The following is a 10054-nucleotide window of genomic DNA, read 5'->3' on the forward strand; positions in this document are numbered from 1 at the left end:
ATGAAAAGGATGTTGAGGTCACAGCAGACATGCCGGTGTGACATCAGTGAGGTGTGTGTGTGTGTGTGTGTGTGTGTGTGTGTGTTAAATCTGGATGTGAAATGGGTGTAGCTGAGGAAAGAGAGGCGATTTGTCCCCACGCGCTTCCTCTTCATACTTAATGAGAAATGTGCTTTATTTATAATATTTGTATATTTGTCACCTTGTTTGTTCACCTGCATAAGATATCTCCTTTTTTTTTATTATTGTAAATCATCCCCCAGTGGAGGATAGGGGGGCTGGGATGTTGCAAAGGCGGTGCCAGCCATCATGGAGGCTCTGCTTTTATGATTTTTAAAAAAAATAACATAACATTTGACTCTGGATCAACCTTGTGCATCTATATGGCCTTATTTTAAGTGTTTTATTTTGGATATTAGTGCATGTCTGGTCCTCTTGGGGTGTGAGTCCGAGTCCTGCAGGTTGGGTACCGCTAAGATGCTGCGTTGAGCGCCTCATCCGGGCATTATAGCATCCTTTAGCATCCAGGATGTTTAGACCGGTGGAGGCCCTGAAGCCTTTACTGTAGCTGTGCAGCCATCAGATGCTCACTGATGAGAATATGACACTCGCAAGGTCATAAGTGCTGCTGCTGCTGCTGCTGCTTTTTATATAATTGCAAAATGTAAAACTAGTACAAGAAAGTGCGTGAGGGAGAAAGGAGATGAGTCACCCATCCCCCTACTGTGACAGCTGGTGTGTTCAGCTTGAATAAGGTGGCGATAAGAAAACGTGACAGTGTATATGTGTGTGTGATGGCGATGAACATTGCTAATGGAAATTCATTTTTAAATATGTCCTAAGCAGAAACACTGCAGTGTATTTGTATTATCAAAAACATCTATTCTACTTTGTTGTTTACTACTTTCAGTTGGATCTCTCATACTGTGTTTCCCGCCTCTGTTGTTTTAAGTGCGTTAGACAAGCTTAGACAAGTGGTCACATACTTGAACCAGATGACCCCTGTGTCATCAAAAACGGACTCCCTGCTGGGATGTTTTGAATCCCTGCTGGCTCCTTGAGTTGCTGCTCTGTGGCTGATCCTGATTCAGATCTCTGATCAATGAGGAGAGAGGCACACAAAAAGACATGTAGTTGTTTTTTGTTTTCATTGCTGAAATTATTCGATGAATCTATTTAGTGATCCACTGAAAATTGACCTTTTGTCATTGTTCAAAGCAAAGGAGAAATTCACTGTTTTCAGCTTCTTAAATGTGAATATTTGCTGATTTTCTTAGTTCTATTAATTACTAAATTAAATGTTTTTTGTTTTTGGATAGTTTAGGACATTTTGGTGACCTCATGGACTTTAAGGACTTGTTATAGGCTTTTTTTTAAATTTCTTTAAAAAATATATAAACATTGCTTACAAAATGTAAATTAAATTATAAACCAAACAAGTAATTTATTACTCGGAAACTTATTGGCGCAGGATGTCCTCCAAGCGAACAAGTTAGATTTTTTGTCACAGAAAATTATTTTTATATAATAATACTGGTGGCGGCTTTAAATGAAAGAAGAACTCATAAAACATGCAGGTCTGACATGCAGGTCTGACATGCAGTACGATGTCAGATTAGACTATAAATCCAAAACAAATAGCCTAAGGGTTGCTTCCTACTTTCACTCCCTTTCAGCAAAAATGATATTAATATGTGTTGGGTCTGTTTAATAGCACCCAGGTGAAAACTTAAACCAGCCATCAACAAAATGCAAGCAGATTTTGTCTGAAGCTGCTCAATTAGTTCCCTCTGCCAGCAGCATTTGGCTCATTGCCAGCCACGATTATCATATTCCATAAGAATCATGATGGGTGTTAAATGGTCTAATGGCAAAAGGGGCGAAGGAAACTCTGGCTGTATACGTGTCGGTGTGGCTGGGAAACATAAATTTAGCTTCTGCTTTGAATAGTCAACTCTGTTTTAGAAGTCGGCCTCTGATGTCAGACCCCCTCTCTGTGATTTATTTTTCCAACACACGGGTGGGAAACACTCTGCTCTTTGTGCGTATGAGTCAGCCTCATAGAAGCTTATTGAGTGGGTCCGAGCTGCTTGGTTAACATCCGCAAACACGCACATACAAATGGCATCAAATTCTGCTCCAATCTACGTTTGGCTCCTGTCTGACCCGACAGACAATATGAAGAGAGGTGAATCAGAGGAGAAGGACGGAGCTACAGTTTAATACATGAATTGCCAATAAAAAGTCAGCGTTTTTTAATTAGATTCTTTCAGTCTGTTCCATCCCGAATAAAGTAAGTGAAACAAGTCAGGATGAAAACCAGTAAGAGCTGGTGATTGTGAATGAAACAGTTCTGCGTAATTAAAAGCAGAGATGGAGGAGAGGGTGGATGTTCTCATAGAAAATAGAAGTGAGCCAATGCTCCATTAGATGACTCAGAGATGGAAAGGCTATTCAACGCACAACCTGGAGTTTAAAAAAACACATTCTGTGTGAGTGTTTTTGCTGTAACAACCGATCCATATACTTTATTTTTAGATTTACTAGACTCAGCTTCATGAACCTAAACTGAGAGGAAAGCCTTTCCCTATGCAAATCTCCTTTTCTAACAAGCTTACTATGTAAAAGATATATGTGCATATAAAAGTCGTTTAGAGATGTGCTGCCACTGATTGCAGTCCAGACAGTGTTGGTTGGCCTTGGACTGAGCCCTTTGGATCTGTTATTTAAAGGTGCTAAATTCAATATTAAGAGCATTAATATAACAGCTATTGCTATTTGCTATCGCTATCGCTATCGCTATTGCTATCGCGATTTGCTATTACATGTAGTGGAGTCATGTCAACTGGAGCAGAGAATAAGGGCGCCCTCCCTCTGTGTGTTGTTATCCAAGCTTCTCCTGGCTTTGTTTACTTGCATGCTTTTAGTGTATGTTCATGCGTTCATATGTGTATGTTCATAACGTTCATATGGCAGTGTAGCACCCACCCTGTGGTTCCCCCTCAGGTCAACTCTGTGAGCACTTTTTATGTAGTTTTTCCTGTTAGCGCTGTAAGCTGCGAGCCACTGGCTAAGCCGTCGCCATTTTGAGAGCCATTTAGAGGCAATGGAAATTCTTCCAATTTTGCATTTAGCACCTTTAAAAAAAAAGAATGCCAGAAACCTGTTTTTATTTTCTGCTACTACTTGAGGAGACACTGGAGAGAGAAGCCATGATGCATTAATACTATAATGATTTATTTCCCATGAGCATGGCTGTATTACAATACAGGCCCTTTAAATTACATTTGATGTTGTTATATTGAATGATAATGACCTTCATTGCATTAAGATCTCTGGGTTTTGATCAGGAAAACCTACAATTTAGCCTCCAGTTATCCATAAAGCAGGAATCATTCATACGCTGTTTGTTTATTCATTGCAGTGTGTGGTGCTTTTAGGATGACATCACTCTACAGACCTCTTTGATAAAACAGTATGTGACAACTGCATAGAGTTTTTGCCTCTTCAACACATAAACCCCCCCCCACACACACACACACTGGTAAACATGTCATCGTTCGTTCGTCAAGCTGGTAAAAGGCTAAACTGTCAGTAAGCTGATCCGCACTTGAAATGCTGCAGCAAAGGAGACATAGAACTCTGACTCACTGAATCACAAGAAAGTGCATCCCAGTGCTGGTGCTAGGTTTTAGTCTCGCTGACAGCATCCCAACCTAAAAGGGCTGCCCCGTGGTTCAGCGATGGGAGACCTCAGGCTTAATCAGGACTGAGTCATGTGGGTCAGAAAACAGCGTAGCATCTAGCATATATGGCCACATGCCACTCAGTGATGTGAGGTAGCGATGTGCTGTCATGAGCAGCTGATGAAAAAGGAAAACACCTGCTGTTACATCACTTGTTGGGGTGTTTCCAAAAGCACAGCATGCTTGACTGTTTCATCCCAGAAGGCAGCACTGCAGCAGCAGTTTTCTGTGCTTTAGTTTTCATTTAATGCACATCACCTTTGATTTATCCCCTTTCCTAATTTTTTGCCACGTTAGCAGCAGGACTGCATGGGTTGCAATGTCAACAGATCCGACTGTAGGTTCTATCTCAACAACTATTAAATGGAGTGCCATGAAATTTGGTTTAAACTCATGTGTCTCTCAGGATGACAAATGACTAACATTTTGTTGGATAATACATTTCATATTATAGCATAGCAGTTAAGTCGTGGAACAGGACAGTCATCCTTTGTGTGTAAAACGTTGTTATGTTCCCTCAACCGCATCAGGTGGCAAAATTTTACATTATCTGATGTCGGTGGTTTCTTTTTTTTTCTCCCCAGCTCTACTTGAGAGCATGTGCATTAGATTACTGAGATAACCTGGTTAAAGTAATTGCGCCATCATGTCGTATATGCTCTGGCATGTATTCATCGCTTTCCTGTCCAAAAGGGCCAGACACACCAAGGGGCAGATGCACCGAGAAGAGCTGCATGTTTATAGCTGAAACAGGGATTATGACTGTTGTGTGCAGTGTGACGGTGCACTGATTATTTATTGTAATGACTTAAGGAACAAACCTTTGGCGTCTTTTTTTTCAGCACTCTGTTTAAATTTTCAACTGGTATTCAAAAGTAAATTAAATGTGTCTCATTGTTAGACACCACAGACAATTATTAGGTCTGGAAATGTTTGGACAAATAATAAATTGTGCTCCTTTTAAAACAAGAGGACACTTTCAATCAGGCATATTGGAACAAGACAGAGATTTACTGCTCGTCTGTTTAGAAACCACATCAATGTTTTTTGGCTGTGACCCGCCGGTCGGTCTGCCTCCCAAACTCATGTGATTGAGAAAGGAAGCGGGTTTGATAGACAACAGGGTTGACCAATTATCGGCCACAGTGCATGGGACTTTGGAGGACGTCGGTGAACGCTGCTTGTGTCTGCAGACACACTGGGAAGGTTTCATCCTCCAGTGAGCTCTCGAGCTCAGCGCTCGATCATCTGGCTTTTGGTCTTGTGGGGTCTGTGGCTGGAGGCAACCAGAAAACCAGCACTCCCAGCATGAGCTAGAGACTTGATTAAGAGACAAGATGAATCGGGAATTGGAGTATATGTTTGTCCAAGTAAGTTTTTGCTTCTTTTGAGCTTTCAAATTTTATCCCCTTCCTCCGATCATGATGCAGAGGTAAAGCCAAACAAAATCTTGTTAAAATGTTAAAGGAGATCGACTTTAGATCAAATTAAACTGATCTGATCTGTCGAATGAGAAGTGTCTTTTTTTTTTAGCATGTGGTTCTCTGATAGGTAGATCTGTAAGTTCTGGGCTTGAATCTGCTTTATTGCCTCTTAAATGTACAACATGGAGCTCCTGACACGCCCTTGTCCCGCTAAGTTATGTCAACGAAATTGGCAGGGCAGTAATAACTCCAGAGTAGCAACAAATCAGATTTAGCCTGAGCTGTGTTTCTGAATAACAGCCAAATCTTTGTTTCAGATCCAAATCACTGGATGTGGTTTGTCCCCTACTTTTGAAGATAGCATATCTGCATGCCTGGGACAAAAACCTAGTTGTCTAGATTGAGAAGCAAAATGTTCTTCTATTAAACTATAGTCGAGCAAGATGTCATTTTCCTATAGATCTACAGGCCATACATTTTCGACAGGTTACCTGTTTGTTGTAGCATGTTTGCTGCGAGGACATTTTCAGAAAACAAGCCAGTTATTCTGTCTGCAGCGCTTGTTAGCTTAGCATGGCTTTTTCTTCATTTCATTGTCTGTGTATGCTTTCCATATTGATAGGCTATTCAAACTAATTTGCTGGTTTAAACATAAGACAAGAAGCTGTGCACTGATTATCCTACTCTGACTTAACATACAGAAGAGAACTACACTACTCCATGACCCAGCACTGACTAAACTGATGAGATTAGACACTGGGCATGGTCACAGCGTCTTAGTGTGATACCCTGATCTCTGGCAATCACTGGACATTGGCATGCTAGCTCTTCCCTAGTTAGGGAACTCCGCTGGCTGTCGTGAAACTAGCCCGGTTTCTTCCCGACCAAACTCTCCACCAGCACTGAGGTCTCTGTATCTTGGCTTCATGTTGCGTCTGCCCAGCTGAGCAGAAAAACAGCAGATTCTCACATGAGTGGCATCATGTGATGAGGCCTCTGCAGTCTGGGACTCCATTGACTGCTTTACTGAGAATATGTGAGCAAAACACTCTTCGCATACCTCTGCAGCTGTCTAGGAAGCTGTCTCTGTCAGACACAATGTTTCCACGTTTGAAATTATTTCTACTTTAGTCACTGTTTTGATGCGCTCTTCAGCTAATTCATCTCAGTTGTCCTTAAAGTTGAAAGAACAAGTTTATTTCACAACGTGAGCAGAGGAGTGTCATTTTATTTGAGGAAGCTACATGGATAATCTTGCAGAAATCCCAAATAACAGGTTCTAATTGGGAAAAAAATTCCATGTCAGGTCTGATGGGTGTTAATTTAGGCTCTGGAAATGTTAGTGTGATCAGGAGAAAACCGTCGAGGGTTCAGAGGAGTGGCAGACGAGAGTGACTCCAACCCAAGAGTGAAAGCTCAGAGCTCAGTATTAGCAAGGTGAAGCCTCTATAATCTGCTGCTGACTTTGTGCAGATTTGTAAACACTTGGCATGGATGCCCCGCCCCTTCGTTACATTGTTACAGCCCCACACCACCAACACACACATATATACAGTACTTGCATATACACTGTACACACACACACACACTCTCCCAATGCCCAGATCTATGTGACCGAATGTCCTTGCAGCAGTGTTGCAGTAGAATCAAGAGAAAAGGGGGGTTAGATTTAGGACGGTAGGGGGGACGAATAAGGGTCAGGATAAGAATTAAGAAAAGTAGTGGCAGCCTTTATCCATGTGTGAATGTAAGGAAATCTCGGTGTAGTTGACTGGAGTAAGATTAGCCGTGTTAAGTTAGCCTAATCAGGTCATGATCCTTTGTCTCAGTTAAACCAGGATTAGCATTGGCCCAGCCTTGGACCCTCAAGAGCAGCCTTTCCCTGCTGTTAACTGACCTGTTGTCCTCCACTGTGAGGGGACGTATTAACTAGTTAATTATTTGAAATAAAATAAATATGTGTCATGAGTTTTTTATGTCCTTGCGTTATTCATTTTTTTTCCGTCAAAAACATTAGTACAAAACAACATCATTGCCAGACATTGAGACATTCACAACATATCCAGATAAAACACATTTTATATTATGGATTATTGACGGGTAGTTTTTACAGCTCTTCATAATTCGCATATACTTTTCCATGATTGTCAAAGCAGACAGTAAAGGGACGTTAAATGACAGTTTAAGCAGTGAGGATGAGCGGGGCAAAAGAAAAACCCCAAGCATGTTCCTTATTGCAACAAATAAATCATCCATTTTGTCTATCTTGCAAAGTATAAATCATTTTATTAACATTAGTTTGAAAGTCAGTCTGTCTATCTCATAAATGGTTTGATAGTTTCAGTAGTTATCTACTGTAGGTGGATCAGCCTATAATCATTTTTTTTGCTGCTACTGTTATTATTTTCAGGAGCCGTCTGTCATTTCCTTTTATTACTCCTCGGATATGATGCATGTTTATTTAATTGTATTGAACTGGTAAATAGTACACCAGTTGTCAGTGGGAAGCGCTTATGACTTGAATATGTCCCTATTGTCTGATAGATATTAGGTATGACTTGTTGTAATTAGTGTGGTGTTAAGTAATTGTTCTGTTATTCTGCATTTTGACAGAGAATATTATACTATCATAACACTGTTTCAAACTAAATTTGAGGTCTAACAAAAGACTTCAAATCCAGTTTTTTCAAAGCTTATCCCAGACAAAGGACTAAAAGTCAGCCGCTGCTGCTGAAATTTGATCCTTTCTTTTAATGAAGAATCCCTACACCATATGGAAGTCCAGTACTAAACTGCCGTTGAACCTCTTTAATCTATAGTGTAACAACCAAATCAGACCTCACATGACTGGATCTTTAAGGACTGGAATTAAAGAAAAGCAATTTAACATATGCTCAGGGTGGGATCACACTGAATACATTGAATATGCCCCCATTCATTTCAAGTGAGAGCATCTGTTACTGACTGGATGCAGATGGAAGAAGAGCGTGCTGCATTGTTTCTATGCATCCTCTCCATATTGTTAATCTGATCTGTTGTACATAATACAACTGGTATTGTCTTTCTTTTTTGACTTCTCTTTTTCTTGAGCTTTGAACCCTTTCTGCTTCCTTTTTGTACATTTAAAAGCATATGACCATTACATCAGTTTGACCCAGTAGCCTGAGGTAAAGAATAAAAACAGGCAATTAAAGATCCATAAACACATTCAGCAGTCAGACAGTGTGTGTGTGCACACTCGTGCATGCGGCATATTGTGGGGCGAGCTCAATGCAGGGACACTTTAGTCACATGATTTGTGACATCACAGATGCTCTGACGTCTTTGGTCCTTTTTTTCATCTCCCTCTCTCCTCTTAGTCTGCCGCCCATAACTAACCAGCCCGACCATCATCCATCCCTCCGTAAGGCAGACGGACAGACTGACTCATTTCAATGATTCCCTCCAGCTTTCAGACGCTTCTCTTTTTACAGCTTGTGTTTCACTGTGAAGGATAACGTCCTTGAAACATGGAAATGTCTGCCAGTGTGTGTGTGTGTGTGTGTGTGTGTGTGTGTGTGTGTGTGTGTGTGTGTGTGTGTGTGTGTGTGTGTGTGTGTGTGTGTGTGTGTGTGTGTGTGTGTGTGTGTGTGTGTGTGTGTGTGTGTGTGTGTGTGTGTGTGTGTGTGTTTGAGTTTCATCCTTCATCTCTCCTCTGTTTTCTGAACCCGGGGGAATTTGTTGGTGTATAAATATGATTCCTAGCCTCTGCAGCTAGATTATGTTTCTGTCTTTACGTCCCAATACTCAGGTGCACACACACACACACACACACACACACACACACACACACACACACACACACACTGCAGATTGGCAGCATATTTCACCGTTAACTAATTCAGGATAATCAGGCTTGACACCTACTGACATGTGAAACAGGTGTGTGTGTGTGTGTGTGTGTGTGTGTGTGTGTGTGTGTGTGTGTGTGTGTGTGTGTGTGTGTGTGTGTGTGTGTGTGTGTGTGTGTGTGTGTGTGTGTGTGTGTGTGTGAGACAGTGATGATGAGTGTGTTAGGATGAGTGTGAGGATCAGGAAGTGTGCTCAGCAGCGCAGTGATTTCTCTGTGAGGTGTGATCCTGCTCAAAACTTGCTGTTGCTATTTTTAGCCTATCTCCTCCTCTCCTCCCTTTCTCTCTCTCTCTCTCTCTCTCTCTCTCTCACTTTTATCCTCAGTTGCTAGGAGGCAGGCAGCTTGGATGGTCTCCTGTGGGGACCAAAAAGGTGAAACCGCAAATGAAATGGTGGAATGGATAGAGACAGGCAGTTGTCCCTGTTTTGTTTCCCCTTTAAGTAGCCTTAAGGTATATTTTCCTAAAGTTTAAACTGACATATGTCACATCTTTACACTCTTTGGTAACCCCACTACCATTTTAAATAAAGATCTGCTGGTTTGAACAATGTTTGGCTTCACAGCAGAGGTTTGTAGTGACTAAACAAACCGTTGCCTGGAAGTGGTTAAAACAACTGCAAAAAATAAGATGAAAACAGAGAACAACTAAATGGGTTTTCCTGAGTAGTATTATAATGCGCAAGTTGTTAGTTGTCTTAAGTGTCAGTTGAAGTTTCCATAATTCATACTTTCATTATTTGCTTCAGGAGGACTCAGCGTGCGTTGGGTAATATTTTCATAACACCATTTGATGATTACGTGACCACAGTTGGCTCCTTACAACCAAAAGTGACGAAAGTGTTGATAAATAAGAGTCTGTTTTGGCGGGCAGATGTTGTACGGAAGTCCTACAGAATATTACCACAGAAGGTGTATAAAATATCCAATTAGCTGATTGTGCCAGTAATGTATCAGTGTTAATGAGACAGTTGGTATTGCTGTTGCTGTTTATT

At 41.1% G+C, this 10054-nt stretch overlaps 1 protein-coding gene across 2 annotated transcripts in view; it reads left to right on the forward strand.

Moving 5' to 3' along the window:
- myo5aa (myosin VAa) overlaps positions 1–10054 on the forward strand; it is a 52557-nt gene that overhangs the window by 463 nt on the left and 42040 nt on the right. The window lies entirely within an intron of this gene.

This window comes from Anoplopoma fimbria, chromosome 2, assembly GCF_027596085.1.
Source record: "Anoplopoma fimbria isolate UVic2021 breed Golden Eagle Sablefish chromosome 2, Afim_UVic_2022, whole genome shotgun sequence".
NCBI lineage: Eukaryota > Metazoa > Chordata > Actinopteri > Perciformes > Anoplopomatidae > Anoplopoma > Anoplopoma fimbria.